This window comes from Aricia agestis, chromosome 14 (genome assembly GCF_905147365.1).
Source record: "Aricia agestis chromosome 14, ilAriAges1.1, whole genome shotgun sequence".
Taxonomy (NCBI): Eukaryota; Metazoa; Arthropoda; class Insecta; order Lepidoptera; family Lycaenidae; genus Aricia; species Aricia agestis.
In genome coordinates, this window is record NC_056419.1 from 10,151,384 (window position 1) to 10,167,019 (window position 15,636).

The window sequence follows — 15,636 nt, forward strand, 5'->3', positions numbered from 1 at the left end:
GAAGTCATACTCCTGGAGTTGTTCTATCCATCGAGCTACTTGGCCTTCTGGGTTCTTGAATTGTAGTAGCCACTTCAAGGCTGCGTGATCAGTTCGCAGTAGAAACTGTCTGCCGATGAGATACTTGCTGAAATGTTGTAGCGTCTTTACGACAGCCAAGAGTTCTCTTCTTGTCACACAGTAGTTTCTCTCTGGCTTAGATAAAGATTTGCTGAAATATGCAATTACAACTTCTCTTTCACCCTGTTTTTGAGATAACACCCCTCCAATGGCCGTGTTGCTTGCGTCCGTGTCGACTATAAACTGACCTTCAGGTTGTGGATACCCCAGGATTGGTGTTTCACACAGATGTTTCTTTAGTTTCTGAAAAGAATCTTCGGAAGTCTCGTCCCAAATAAACTGTCGTTTATCTTCTGTCAGCCGATGTAATGGCTTGGCTATCTCTGAGAATCCCTTAACAAAACGCCTGTAGTAGGAGCATAGGCCGAGAAATGCCCGCACTTCGGTTTTGTTCTTAGGGGTTGGCCAATTTTGGACTGCTTCTAGTTTCTCTGGGTCCGTCTGAATTCCATCACTGGAGATAACATGGCCGAGATAGTTCACCTTACTCTTGAATAAACGACACTTTTTCGGATTCAACTTTAACTTGGCCCCCTCTATTTTGGCGAAAACTCGTTCTAAGTTTCGCAAATGGTCCTCGAAGTCGCGGCCAACAATGATGACGTCGTCCAAATAGACTAAGCAAGCCTCTCCAACTAAGCCTGCCAGTACACACTCCATGAGTCGCTCAAATGTGGCAGGTGCGTTGCACAATCCAAAGGGCATGACGTTAAACTGCCATAGACCTTTACCGGTGGAGAACGCTGTCTTCTCCTTGTCTTTTGGATGAATTTCCACCTGCCAGTATCCAGATTTCAGGTCCAGGGTCGAGAACCATTTCATGCCACTCAAGGTATCCAGAGTGTCGTCGATTCGAGGTAATGGATAGCTGTCCTTCTTAGTGACATCATTGAGACGTCTGTAGTCCACACAAAATCTTGTGCTGCCATCTTTCTTCTTCACTAATACAACCGGTGAGCACCACGGACTTGCAGACGGTTCAATTATCTTATTCCTTCTCATGTCCTCCAAAAGGCCTTCAACTTCTTTTTCCTTTGCAATGGGTATCCGTCTTGCTCGTTGACGAATTGGGTTCTCGCTTCCGGTATCTATCCTGTGCTGAACCATCGACGTTCTTCCAAGGTCGCCTTCCTGACTGGAGAAGATATTCGCGTGGCGTTGTAAAAACTTCTTAGCTTTCATGCCCTGCGAATAAGTCAGATTACTCTTGCAGTCATCGAGTAGCTCAGTCACTATTCCATAGTTGCTGGTGTTTGCTGCGTCTGAGCCTGTGATCGAATTGCACTTTCTCATCCAGACAACTTCCTCGCACTTTCCAATGACGTCACCTTTGTTCAAGCAGATCTCGCGATCACCAAGATTCAAAACTCTGACCACAGCGTTACTGCTTCCACTAACAAGGGTTCTTGCCGTCATCAATTTTTGCGCTGATGTCTTGGTAGGTGTGTCTTCGATTAACACGCATCTGTTTGACTTCTTCTTTCCAGCTGGCGGTAGTTTCACCAGCACCCGAGCTTCCGCACGTCCAGGTATTATGACTTTCTTTACACATTCAACTTTCCCGCAGGCGCCTCCAAGGATGAAAATTTCTTCTTCGCCACACTTGAACACTCCGTCGGCGACATTAATTCTGCAGTTGTGCTTCTTCATGAAATCCAAACCCAAGATGCAATCATCCATAATCTCAGCCACGATAACGTCATGAGGGTATGAGAACTCCCCCACATTCATCGTAACTGACATTTCTCCCAGGACGGGTATTGGCTGACCGGAGGCGGTAAGAAGCCGACAGTTAATTCTCCTCTTGTGCCTCCTTGCGGCTTTTATCAAATTTGGGTTCACTATTGTTCTAGAGGCTCCTGTGTCTAGAGTCATTTTGCAATTCGTCCCGTTAATAGTCCCCTGAATCACCAGACTATTCCCGCTGCTTGCTTGGGAGACAACCGTTATTGGGGCTTCCTCCGTGTCAGCCAGCACTCGCCCCTTAGTTCTGGATTCTATTCGTTCCCCGTGATTCCGGGTAGGGGACGAAACCGCTTGCTTCTTCAACTCCTCCATTTGTTCCTCGATCCTTTTTATCCTTGCCGTTTGGGTCTTCTTCTGCGGACAGTTTAGCTGAAGATGGCCCCTCTCACCACACTTATAGCACATGGCTTCAAATCTTTTCCTCGTAGAAGCCTTAACTTCCTTGACTTCTTCAGAGACCTTGTGGATCTTATGGGTCTGCCGTATGTCATGGCGCACAGCCTCGACTTCCAAAGCATGCGCTAATGCTTCCTTTAACGAGGTATGGTGACCAAGTCTTACTGCAGCCCTGACCTCCAAGTCTTTGATTCCGTCGACAAATCCTTGAACAATATTTGTGTGGACCATCTTGGTGTCGGCTCCTGGATATGCCTTCCTCACGAGTTTTTCAATTTCCAACGCCCATTGTTGAAGTCCTTCTCCTGAACGTTGGACTCTGTCACGCAGTTGGGCACGGAACACGTGCTCCAGGTGTCGCTCCCCGTATCTGGATTCCAGTGCCTCCATCAGGTCTTGGAAACCATTTCCCGTATGTGGCAGTGCCTCCAGAACCGACACAGCTTGCCCTTTGAGTGCAACAGTGAGAGCGGTCAAGCATTGCTCCTCCGTCCATCCGTTTGCGGTAGCAACCGTCTGAAATTGCCGACGATAAGCGTTCCAAGAAGTAGTACCGTCGTATGGTGGCACTTTAACTCTTGGTCCTTGTACCACTACGGAAGTTCCACTAGGCGTCGCGATTCCTGTGGTTTCCACGCGCACTTTCCACTTCTGTAATTCTGTGAGGCCGGTTTTCACATTTTCCATATCCACTCCTAACCCCGTAACTCGTTCGTCCATTACGTCTACATCTTTTCGAAGCTTAAACACCGTGTCACTGACATCCTTTATAGCTCCAAGCGCTTTTTCTTGGAGGTCTTTTTGTTGCTCTTGTGATTCTCGAATCGCTCTGATTTCAGCACCGAGCTTGCGTTCTTGTGACTCTTGTAAAGCGCCGAACCTGCGGTCTTGTGCCTCCATCATTGCCCTTTGAGAATCTTTCAACGCCTGACTTTCAGCTTTTTGAGACTCCTGCAAAGCCTGAATTAATTCAATTATGCTTTCCAATTGAAGGGCCATTTGAGGGGCCGTAGAAACTACGGGCGATGCATGGTGGCTGGAGCCAGTAGGCAGGGGTTGAGCAGACGGAGCTCGGTGGGCGGAGCTAGTGGGCGTGGCCTGGTGGGCGGAGCCAGTGGGCGTGGCCATGTCCAAAGTGGGCGGAGCCTGGTGGGCGTGGCCAGTGGGCGGAGCCATGTGGGCGGGGCCTGTGGGTGGGGCCTGTCCCTCAGTGGGCGGAGCTTGGTCCCCAGTGGGTGTGGCCTCCGCAACTCCTCTCTCGGAGTCAAGGGCAGCAGCTCGCTGCGCCCTTGTCCTGACACTCCCCTTGAAGTCCTCTCTCGGAGTCAATGGCATCTCCAAATCCCACTTCTGACACCAGTTGTTACGTGCTAGGGTTCGAGGATTTGGAGAGAAAGACCTGGTGACTCTCTTGAAGACTTTATTAACACTGCACTAAACACTAGGTCACAACACTTAGCACTAAGTACAAACACAAATCACTTGTTGTCACTCACTAAGCACTATCACTGTCCTAGGTCGTAGCCAAGTCGCAGGTTTCACTGGTTCACTCACTATTGATCACTCCGAAATCGCCTCGATGATAGCTCGAAAGGAACTGAACTTGCCGGGCCTGCCAGCGGCTCTTTTTATATGGCGAGACGAATTCCAGAAATTTCCCGATTCACGTAAACAAGTAAACAACCGTGGGAAATTTCTAGGCGGCTCGGGCATGTACCACAATAAAACTGCCGTCCTTGCGATAAGTGCAGTAAGTTGAATTTAATTTAGACCTTATGGACTCAGTCATAAGGTCTAAATTCAAACACGCTAACAAATAAAGGGTAAACACGTAAACAAACATTGGACCTTTTTAGAAGGTTCGAGTATGTACTTGCGCACCGCGTGTCCGTATACCATGTACCGTAACAGTAGCTTATACTAAGTGGGATTTACCTCTGTACTTTGAAGTATATTTTATTTCGACGTCAGGAGCGCAGTGCCGTACGTATTAGATCTTACAAGAAAAACAAAAAAACTTGCACTAAGAATTTGGCGGTGTCAATTGAGTGAAAGCCGGTTCACGTCTTCCTTTAAATGCAATCTGGAATATATTTTCTATGGGCCTGAAATAAAACTTAATACTTTCGTCATTTTAATTGCTAGCTGATCACGAACCTATGTGCTAAATTATTATTTTGGTAAAACTTGGATATAGCCTTTCAATTTGTGAAGATTTGCTTAATTATTTTCTGTGAAACTAAAAAAAAAGAGTAAAAAAAATTAAAACGCCTTTATTTCGCCATAACCTTCACCAAATTAATCAAATAACAAAAGCTTGCTTCCAATGGGAGTATTTGGTAAATTGGTATGTCCCACGTATGTCCTCTAGAATGAAACTGTGTTGTCATCTACTTCGTACGAAGGTTTAGCCGGCGTCATGTGGTATGCCGCTGTGTTTATTTATAACTTAGCTTACGAACGCGAAATGCATCACTACTGCTATTTGAAATTCGAATGTGACGAGTACGTATATTTAAATTTCGAATTTTAGGTCAATTTTTTTATGATAGATATGCCTTGCCTTGTTACTTTAAACCAAAAGGCGGTTGTTATTTACGAGTTCGATTCGTCTACAATAACATTATAATAATATAATGTTATTGTAGACGAAGATAATTAAAATTCAGTAGAACATTACTGAAATTTACCCTGCAAACTACAAAGACCCGTCTCCGGCCTACGCTAGGGACGTTATTGAAATATGTACAATATCGATAATAATAAATAATTGGCTGGTATTTGAACCTAATTAACAATTATTATCCTTAAACGATGCAATATTTTGTTGAATATTTAATTATTGCATCAGAAATTAGACTTTAAAAATAGTTATTGGCTGTAATGAAGCGTAACATTTCAATCTAAAGTATTTTTGGCCAATAAGAATAGTCTGGCAAACGCATTGTGGCATTTACGAACTGTCTTTAAAATAGAGCGTGGTATTTATTAGTACAAAATTCAACATTGTCGTCAAAATAATATTTGTGAAAATTATTTCAAACTACATAAATATTAAATAATGTACCAGGAGACAAGACGTTTTTATCGAAATTTCTATCATTTCTAAAGAGAAATGATAGAAAAATATTTCAATGTACCGTAAAGACGGTACATTGAAATATTGATAAAAATTCTGGCATTAAAATGTAACCTAGTGTAGGGCAGTGCTCGTTAATTATTGACTAATAAAGCAGTTTGTTTTTGTTTAACGTTTAATGTTAAACGATAGTCGATAAGTGTTCCTTCTTTTCTATTATGTAACTTATAATTCAAAGTTATACTGCTACAGCAATTTAACTGAAATATTCAAGGTATTTTAGCAGTAAGGATTTAAGAACACTCTCAAAAATTGTTATATTTATGTCTGTAAAGCTTTAAATTGGTAAGTAAGGTTTGTAACAGAAATTCAACAATTCAATGCCACGTAATACTGAAAATATTCTAAAACCACAACAAAGATTATTATAAGTACTTAATACTTCCTTTTTGTCACTTTTTGCTTGCCTGAGTTAGCGAAATTCGCAAGGATTGGTGCGTTACAGCACCGCCATTGTTCCGTGTCGGGCAAGGTCGGCTGATGTAACATCCACGCGGCTTGCACCAGCGCCGGTCAACGACCTTGCTCGATGCCACGGTCTATCGATAAGTGGAAATGCAGCGTACATCACTACTGACCTCGTGGGCTCGCCGTTACTTGTACATGGTGCGCTATTTGTTCGGATATGGTATTGTTAGTAAGAAACCAGGTAAATGATTAATAGTTACAATGTATCGTACCTGTATAGTAGTATTTTGTAAAAATTATATGTGCATTGATTACTTTATTATTACATTGTTTAGTAGATAATGACTTTACAAAGTAAGGTCAAAGGTGTACCTAGATGAAAATAATTTTCTATTATACTTAATATAATACTAGCTATTTGACCGAGCTCTGCTCGGTATTCGATAAAACACGAATAAAATAAAATTTTCTAAAAATGATTCCTAGCTATACTCCACTCGGGCTAACTTGTCGCTAGCGGTCATTGACTCCCTGTCAAAAACTTGTCATTTTCCATATAAACCGCGATTGACAATGAAGTGTCAGATATTGTTTATTGTGGTTTTATATGGAAAATGACAAGTTTTTGACAGGGAGTCAACAACCGCTAGTGACAAGCTAGCCCGAGTGGAGTATAGATCGATTTATCACACGCGAAACTTCCTATACCCTATCCTATACAAGAATTGCTTGTTTAAAGATATAAGATAGATATCTATTATACTTCCCACAGCGCTCTACATTTAATGTAGAGCGGTATGGGAAGTATATAATAATTAACAGCCATCTATATATATAAAACTCAAAGGTGACTGACTGACATGGTGATCTATCAGCGCTCAGCCCAAACCACTGGACGGATCGGGCTGAAATTTTGCATGCAGGTAGATGTTATGACGTAGGCATCCGCTAAGAAAGGATTTTGATAAATTTCAACCCCAAGGGGTTAAAATAGGGGATGAAAGTTTTTATATAATAATACTTCTTAACGCGAGCGAAGCCGCGGGCAAAAGCTCGTATAAGATAATATTTTTATAAAACTGAATTTGTCAGATTTTATCAGGTTTGGAAAAAAATAAAGTACCTAACTAATCACGACACAATATAAGGTAAAGGTTAATGAACTTACTAAAAGCTTCGTGATAATGATTGCACGATTTTGTAATTTTTTATGCTTTTAAGCTTTTACAGTAAGTAAAATTTTAATTATAAAACTTATAAATGCAATGTTGTAATGTAATACTAATTTTAAACAGGTAAAAATAAATATAGTGAAATGGATCATAATAATATGTAAGTACTTAACTTACATATTATTATGATGCATTTCACAGTCACAGGGGACATGACCCCCCCCCCCCCCCCCCAAATCTTAGGTAAAATTGAAAAATCTCAAAATCTTGCTAAATAATAAAAGGAAATTTTTTAGCTATCCGCTAACCACCACTTCGTCCGACCTTAGACAGCTGCTGTGAACCCAGAACCGTCCGAGGGCGCAGATTAAAAAAAAATAGTGTAGTGACTACTGAGTGAGTGACAAAATTTCAGGCTGCGACCGCGCCTGCTACCAAAGAATCGGTTGGCTTTCTGTATTTCCCATTTTTGTCATGTCAAGGCCTTGTCCTTATAATAAACTTAGGCACTGCTGCAAGGTAAACACAACACGATCTAAGCCGGAAAAAAATCGCGACATTTCTCAGTATTGACTTCCTCGAGAATCAAGATTGATAACATAATTGATGGATTAATCTGGTTTTCAAGTTTACGGAATTAAACGTGTTGGACTCGCGTAGGATCACACGCAGTAGTCCGTACCATTATAGAGCTAAATACGATTGAGGTTTTTTGAAGGTTTCAACTGTTAAGCTTTTGGCTAAGCTAGTGCGATTATTGAGTCACAACCTGGAAACCACGGAGCTAATACTGGAAACAGACAGACTAACAGCGAAGTCTCAGTATTCAGTAACAACTAACAGGGTCCCGTTTAACGTTACCGGGTTAAATTATAGATACATATAAGTAGGAATTTGATTCATTATATTTTGAATTTTTGCAATGATTTGTATTTAGTACTTATTGAGTACCTTCTAGATTCAGAATTTTTTGACCATTTTTTTGGCTTACACACGGCGCCGCAGCGGCAGCGGCACTGCCACCACGGCGGTGCCACTGCATTACTCATATCCTTGTATAATATTTTCTATGGGCCCTTTCGCTGAGGCACCGTGTGTAAGCACCCTATTATATGTATAATATACGCTACAAAATCCTATTTCTTTTTTAATTAAGTACATTACAATTTCTAAGTTCTAACCCTTTGATAATAGCTCAGGCGATCCTTTTGCTCATTTGTTCTCTATTATGTAAATAGTTACTAACGCCACAGAATATAATATTATATTAGTAGTGCCAACTGCCAACTAACGGCGGCACTCAGACACATATGATTTACTTTCGTTTATGGAAGAGTTTGATAGACAATGTATCCAGGGTTTATGTCAAAATCTTCACTAGATTTAATTACAGTTATGTTAAATGCAAATAATATTCGTCTCTTAAGTGCGGCAGTAAGTCGCTACGCGTTCAGCAATGTACGATCGAGGAAGTTGATTCCTATGCAATTGACAGACCAACTTTATTTTGTCGAATATGTCAATTCAATGTTAATAGTGATCTGTCAGCTGGGTTTGACGTAACGCAACCAAACTACTTAGGTCCCCGATTTGCATAGGGATCAACTTCTCTGATAGTACCTAATATCTACCTTTTAACCTTACAAAATGACAATGATGTAACAGCAACTGTTAAAACTATAAACCTCTATAAAACCTAAAGTATCTATTACAGATTTCTGTGTAAACAATTAAAGTTTATTGTTAACAAAAGAATGTGGCGATTGTCGAGTTTAATTACAATTTATTGATAAATGACGATCGGCCTCCGAGTTGAATGAAAACGTAGGTACAATAGGTAACCTTAAACAATAATTATTAAGCAGCAACTCAAACAAAAAATATTATAAGGTTTTTCCAAAAGGAATTTACTCGTACTATCGACTTTGAAAATTGAAAATATATTTGACGGTTGGGTATTTCTACAACGCAGCGCGCAGGTAAACATTAATTTACTGTTTTATATTATGAGGGTTTGTAAATTTATTTTCCGGTTATATATCCGTTACGTTTATTATTGACCAGAAAAACTAAGCTCTATTTTTGAGTAGTTTGTAGATACCGCTACGCTGCGTAGATGCTACGAAAACCAAATTGTTGGTATCATATTTTCTATGAAATTTTAGCAATTTTGCAAAAGATCTAAAGGTACGTACGGAGAGATCATTTTAAACTAAGTAATAATTATCAAGATAAGTAATTATGTTACGTGATATCAGAAATTGTCTACAACTCAGCAAGTAAGCTGGCACTGTTAATTTGCAAACATATAGTATTATGCTAATACTTATTACCTAATACCTATAAATGCGAAAGTTTGTCTGTATGTCTGTTATCTCTTAAGGCTAAAACTGCTGAACCGATTTTGCGGGAATTTGTATGGACATATTTTGAGTGCCGAGAAAGAACACCGGATACTTTTATACGAGAAAAATGTACGGTTCCTGAGATAAACGACTTTTGGAGCAACGGAGTAGCGGCCGTTAACATTAATATTTTAACAATTAAGAACCTTAAACGTAACCATCTGTGCTTAAAGATGAAGAGATCATTATAAATTAATTTTAATTACTTTGGAACAGTATTGGAAAAGCCCACAATATTATATTTACTGGATGACGTCTTTTCAAAGCAAATCAACTGCTGCCTCCATTTAGCTTTATCTTCTAAATCGTTTGTGTATCATTATTACTCACTAAATCAGTAATTTTTCCTCTTTAATGTTACGAGACGACAAAAAATAAATACGCAGTAGGTTAATACATCATTTGGGTTTCATTCGTGAAAAATGGAATCCTGTTTAATTATTCCTTTAGTGTCTCTACTTTACACTTACCTTACCTTATCTACTTTACCTTATAGGTAAAATATTCTGTTTCGGGACAATAGAATATCTACTCCAACTCTGAATTCTGTGTCAAAATAAGCGAGAAAACTGATCACCTGATGGAAAGCAACTAACGTCGCCCATGGACACCGCAACATTCGAAGAGCTGCAGGTGCGTTGCCGGCCTGTTCTTTAAAGGACGGTGTAGAGCTCTTCCTAAAACTTCCTTTGCTACTTATAAACAGAGTATAAAATGATAATTAATTCTATTTAAAGGGTAGATATCAACAGTCAAGATAAGGATTTAGAAAATGTATGAGATATGAAGAAACTGTAATTAAGATGATGATAAAAATATAAATCTGGTGAAGACGGCATTCCTCGGCGGGGAAATGGTAATAGCTAAGAAATGGCGCCAAGTGCTACTTATAAGTACTTACAACAGTCAGTGTTTCCTAAAGTTTATATAATTAGGTAAGTATATAATATAATTAGGTACATATTATATTTATTTATAAATTCTTTATTTGCATTATAAACAATATAAAATAACAAAAACAACATTAGGCAAGGAACATAGCAAATAGGCGGCCTTACCGCTTTCAGCGGTTTCTTCCAGGCAACCAAAATATGGTGGCAGAAAATAATGTTAAAGTGCTAAACTTAAACAAAGAAAAAAAAAATATCCTCATATATTTATAAAATATATATAGTAGTATATTTATATATTTTATTATAATATTCTCTTGAATATTTGCAAGAGAAAAATCATAGTTTTTTTCATTTTCTGTTGCTCCTGTTTCATTTCAGAGGTGAGCTGGGAATTCAAACTAAATAACTACCAACTAGGTATTTGATATTCGAACTACTTAAATCAAATTAATTATTTATTATATTATTATGAAGATTAAATAATGCTCAGGTCGTCCATATAATATTGATTTTGGAATGTCCAGCTTTATTTTTAACCGACTTCAAAAAAGGAGGAATGTAACATTTCCAGAACTGCCCGGTTTTCGTATAAGTTAATCTATATCAGCGTGTGAACAAATGTGCCAAATTTCAAAAGTAAGTATGTATGTTTTTATGTTTGTGTCTGCATATCTCCGGAACTATTAGTCCGATTTAAGTGATTCTTTTTTTGTTGTACTTGATATTATTCAACTTAGGGAATACTGCAAGTTTCATCAAAATCGGTTAGTAAGTAGTTTTTTTTTTAATTCTATTTTATTGAAGCGGTTAAGTAAGTAGTTTTTGAGATAGGGAATTTTAATTCTTAATTAAGTACGTACAATTTTGATGTCGGTTTTATCTTTTTAAAATACTATTAGTCTATTATTCTATAAAATATTGAGAGGTACTGGTAACTAATTACGTGAAAGCACATCAAGATAGTTTGCAGAGTGTCATCAACTCATCACGCAGGCGCCATAATATTATATGGCCGCGCCGCGCTCAGTCGTTTCTATGGCTAATTAATACCATGCTACTTGCTAGTCTTAACTTCTGTGCTACTGCTTAGATATCAACCGTTTTAATTAAAATTATTATTATTATATATTTTTTTATGAAATAAGGGGGCAAACGAGCAAACGGGTCACCTGATGGAAAGCAACTTCCGTCGCCCATGGACACTCGCAGCATCAGAAGAGCTGTAGGTGCGTTGCCGGGTAGGGAAGGGAATAGGTTAGGGTACGGAAGGGAATAGGGGAGGGAACGGTAGGAAATAGGGGAGGGGAGGGTAGGGAAGGGAAAAGGGAAGGGATTGGGCCTCCGGTAAACACACTCACTCGACGAAACACAGCGGAAGAGCTGTTTCACGCCGGTTTTCTGTGAGGACGTGGTATTTCTCCGGTCGAGCCGGCCCATTCGTGCCGAAGCATGGCTCTCCCACGTTAATATAAACCATACGGGGTCTCTTAAAATTAATGTAGGAAAATATTAGGCTGGAAACTTTACCAAAATTTGTCTATACCTACTCTATAGCTACTTGTACTATTTTATTAATTGATTAATTATCTATTCAGTGCTATAGTTCGCTAATTTCTCATAAAAAAACAACATGTTGCGAGTCAAGCACGCAAAAATATGAACCCGCTTCGATTTAAGTAAGTAAATATAATAAAATAAGCATCTAAAAGTATGCTCTAATTATTATTTATTTGCATTTAAATAGTAGTAGTAGACAGTACTACTACGTCACAGACAGTCACTAAAATAGTCAAATAAAACAATGATCAGTCATCATTATCATTTAATGAATTTATTTACAAAATATCTATTCGGTGGACATTATCAACAGCTTGTAGAACCATAATATTTAGCAAGGCGTAGCGTGACAAGCAAAAACAAAACTGTATAACCAGCTTCTTACACATTCAAGGCATTTATAATAGTTTAGAAAAAAAAATGCGATTTAAAAATCGAATAACGTTACGCCATTTTTTAATTAAAAATAACAAAGAACAAGTACCTAGTTAGAAAGAGTAATTTATTTTCAAAATTTTATTAAATGTGTTTTATATCTTGGTCTATTTATAAACAAGCGTGGGTACAGTAGAAAACTATTTTGAGCCAGTACTCTTAGATTCTTGATTAAAAGATGGCGCCACTGTGTCCAAATTAGAGGAAATACAGATTAAACAATTTTCAGCACAAACATAATAAACTTACCCCCTTACTAATAAACGTTGTATAAGCTTTGAATAGTTAAACAGTGTTTTGTTCCTGTCACACAAGTGACATTTTTAATTGGATTGAAGAAGACAAAACACTGTATAACTGTATAACTAATATTCAAAGCTTATACAGCGTTTATTATTAAGGGGGTTAGTGACTACACTAGTCCGAATAGTAATTTTATAACGTAAATTGAAATACCATTACATCATTATCCATTATTATCATCGTCCATTATCATACCTAACAGTTTTTTAAAAACACAATAACACTTTTGGTTTATAAAGCTATATAACAACATTCAATAGTAACTTCCCAATAATAATGCATTTATACAATTTTAAATTATACTTAATAATCGTTATATAGTTAAAGTTTGTTATAAAAAGAAATCCTTTCGCATCGTTATCACATAATGCCTTTGGTTCACCTCACACTAGCGCTGAGTGAGCTGAGTAAAGGAGTGAGCACACTGAGACGGGCCGTGCCGGGGCTCAGCGTGCCGGGGCTCATCGCAAAAATCCGCCTCCATACAATTTGTATGGAAGCGGATGCGCGTATCGCACACTGTGTCGGGGCGCAGTGGATTTCCGCTCCCATATAAATTGTATGGAGGCGGATTTTTGCGATGAGCCCCGGCACGGCCCGTCTCAGTGTGCTCACTCCTTAAAGGGTCTGAAAACGATCAATACGAAAAACAACGAAACAAATTCACTCTTATGTCCATAATGTAAAGCTCTTGTTCGTTTGACCAACTTTGCGCTAGAATAGAGTAACCCACATACATAATCTAGGTAATTCATACCGCACGGTCTATACCTAACTTAGTTATGCAATATAACACAAAAATATATTAACTGGATGCTAGGAAACCATTTACAATATATCTACATATAAAAAATAAAACAAATCATTTTCTAACTCACAGCTTTGTCAAAAAGTATATTCTGAATTAAATTAGCACAATATATTTACATTACATAGCTAGGGGTGAGTATCTAAAGATTTTCTAGCATCCAGTTTGGCGTAAATACTATGAGCACATACTAATTAATGGTTTTTGGTATATCATGGTTTTCGATTAAATTCACTGCGTGACTGCTCTCATTAAAGTTATGTAAATATAATATTAAACTGTTGGATTCATCACTTGACAAATAAGGTCACGGATTAAGCTGCGCCTCCACTGGATCGGAATCGGAGCGTACGCAGCGTACGAAGCGTCGTCATTTACGAAATGCCGATGGGGTGCGTCCACCAAGTGACATAAGCTAACGATTAGAAATGAAAATACGTCATATGTTAGCCCAGTTATTATCCGGAAAATCGACATACCCAGTGTCCACGTAAAAACTTGTACTTTGCCATCCTAAAACAGTTCTCAAAATTCACCTATAATTGGATGGTCGCAAGTTTTAAAATCAGGCGTCAAGTCACTAAAATCGTTTTCTATAAGTATAACAAAATATTTGCAAAAAATGTAAAAAAAAAACGATTTTTGTGACTTTTGACTCCTGATTTTAAAACTTGCGACGACCCGATTGTATGTGAATTTTGAGAACTGTTTTAGGTTGCCAAAACCCAAGTTTTTACGTGGTAATATGTCGATTTTGTGGGTATGTCGATTTTCCGAGATGTGCACCTAATTTGGCCTAAAATCAATCGGCTAGGTATATCGTATTTTTTTTATTTTTATTCTTGAGCTTTCAACCACTTGTCTAAAACGCTCTTTCGACTTAAATAATTGTTGTGTCACTAAATAACATTCTTTCCTTTCAGAAGTATAGCACGAATTTGTTATATTTTTATTTACTTTGTTGTTCTTAATTAAAAGAAAGATATTATCTAACAAAAGTCCGTGCTAAGGACTATGAAAAGTAGAACGAGAAAAATGTGTTTTCTATACATTCTGTCTAGCAAGTACTACAGTATTAATATTGTACACGTTTGTTCTTACAAATGGCACACATACTTATATTTTTATCGCCAGTTTTGATGCTATATCTTACAACTTAATACATTTCATTATTCATATTATATCAATTACATTCTTCATACTATTTTGGCCATATAACAGTTTGTCTTGTCAATGAAAATATCCCAGATATTATAATATTTTGTCTGGGGAAAATAATGGCATGAAAATTAAGTTTCCTGTAATAAAATAGTTTGCTTAACCAATAAGCTCTTTGCGTTTGAAAAAAAATTGATTCTTATACATCTAAAATGTATGCATGGTAAAGATTTATAAGCAATTGAATTGTATTTCATATCAGCAAGGTCCTAATTTTTCTCAATTTGTAATAATATGAAACTATATAAATAAATTATTAAAAATATTCACTTATTACTTATGTTATTTTACATAAAGGTGTACATATTTACAAAATGTGCAGATAAAAAAATAAACCGCAATGTCATCATTTCAATAAATTACACAATAATATTAAAGATTGATTTTCATCTATGTTCTACAATTTCTTTTAATGTCGTCGCTATCTAAGTACACACTATAAGTACCTACATTTGAGTAACGGCTAATGTTAGTTTTTTATTATCGAAATAAATAAATAAAGAATATTTCCACAAACGTCCACCAGAGGGCGACTGTGGTTTAAAACCTAAAGTTTGGGTAAGATTTTTTATAAAAGAGAATTAAGATTAATTAATAAATTATATCATAAATAAAAAATATATACTTAGGAATTTTAAGATTTTCTCGAATATAATTAGTGTTAAATATTAAATTATTTATTTATTTATCTCGATAATTCATACCGTTTACATGAATCTGATTTCATATGGCACATACACTCTCCATTCAATATGATGTCTAAAACGTTAAATTATTGCTCGCTATCAGTTTCAATTCCAGGATTTTTGGTAAACGTGTTAAAAAAATAAAAATTATCTACAATATGAGTTACTCCTATCATGTTATGGTCTACGACGTATTATACAATGTTTATACATTATAATCCCTTCGCAACAAAAAGCTACACATATAATATTTACTTGCAGCCTCATTCTTGTAACTATTTGCGGCTCACTGCTGCACTCATAAACTAATATTAATCACTTAACTGTAATAAAATGAAGATTTCGACAGA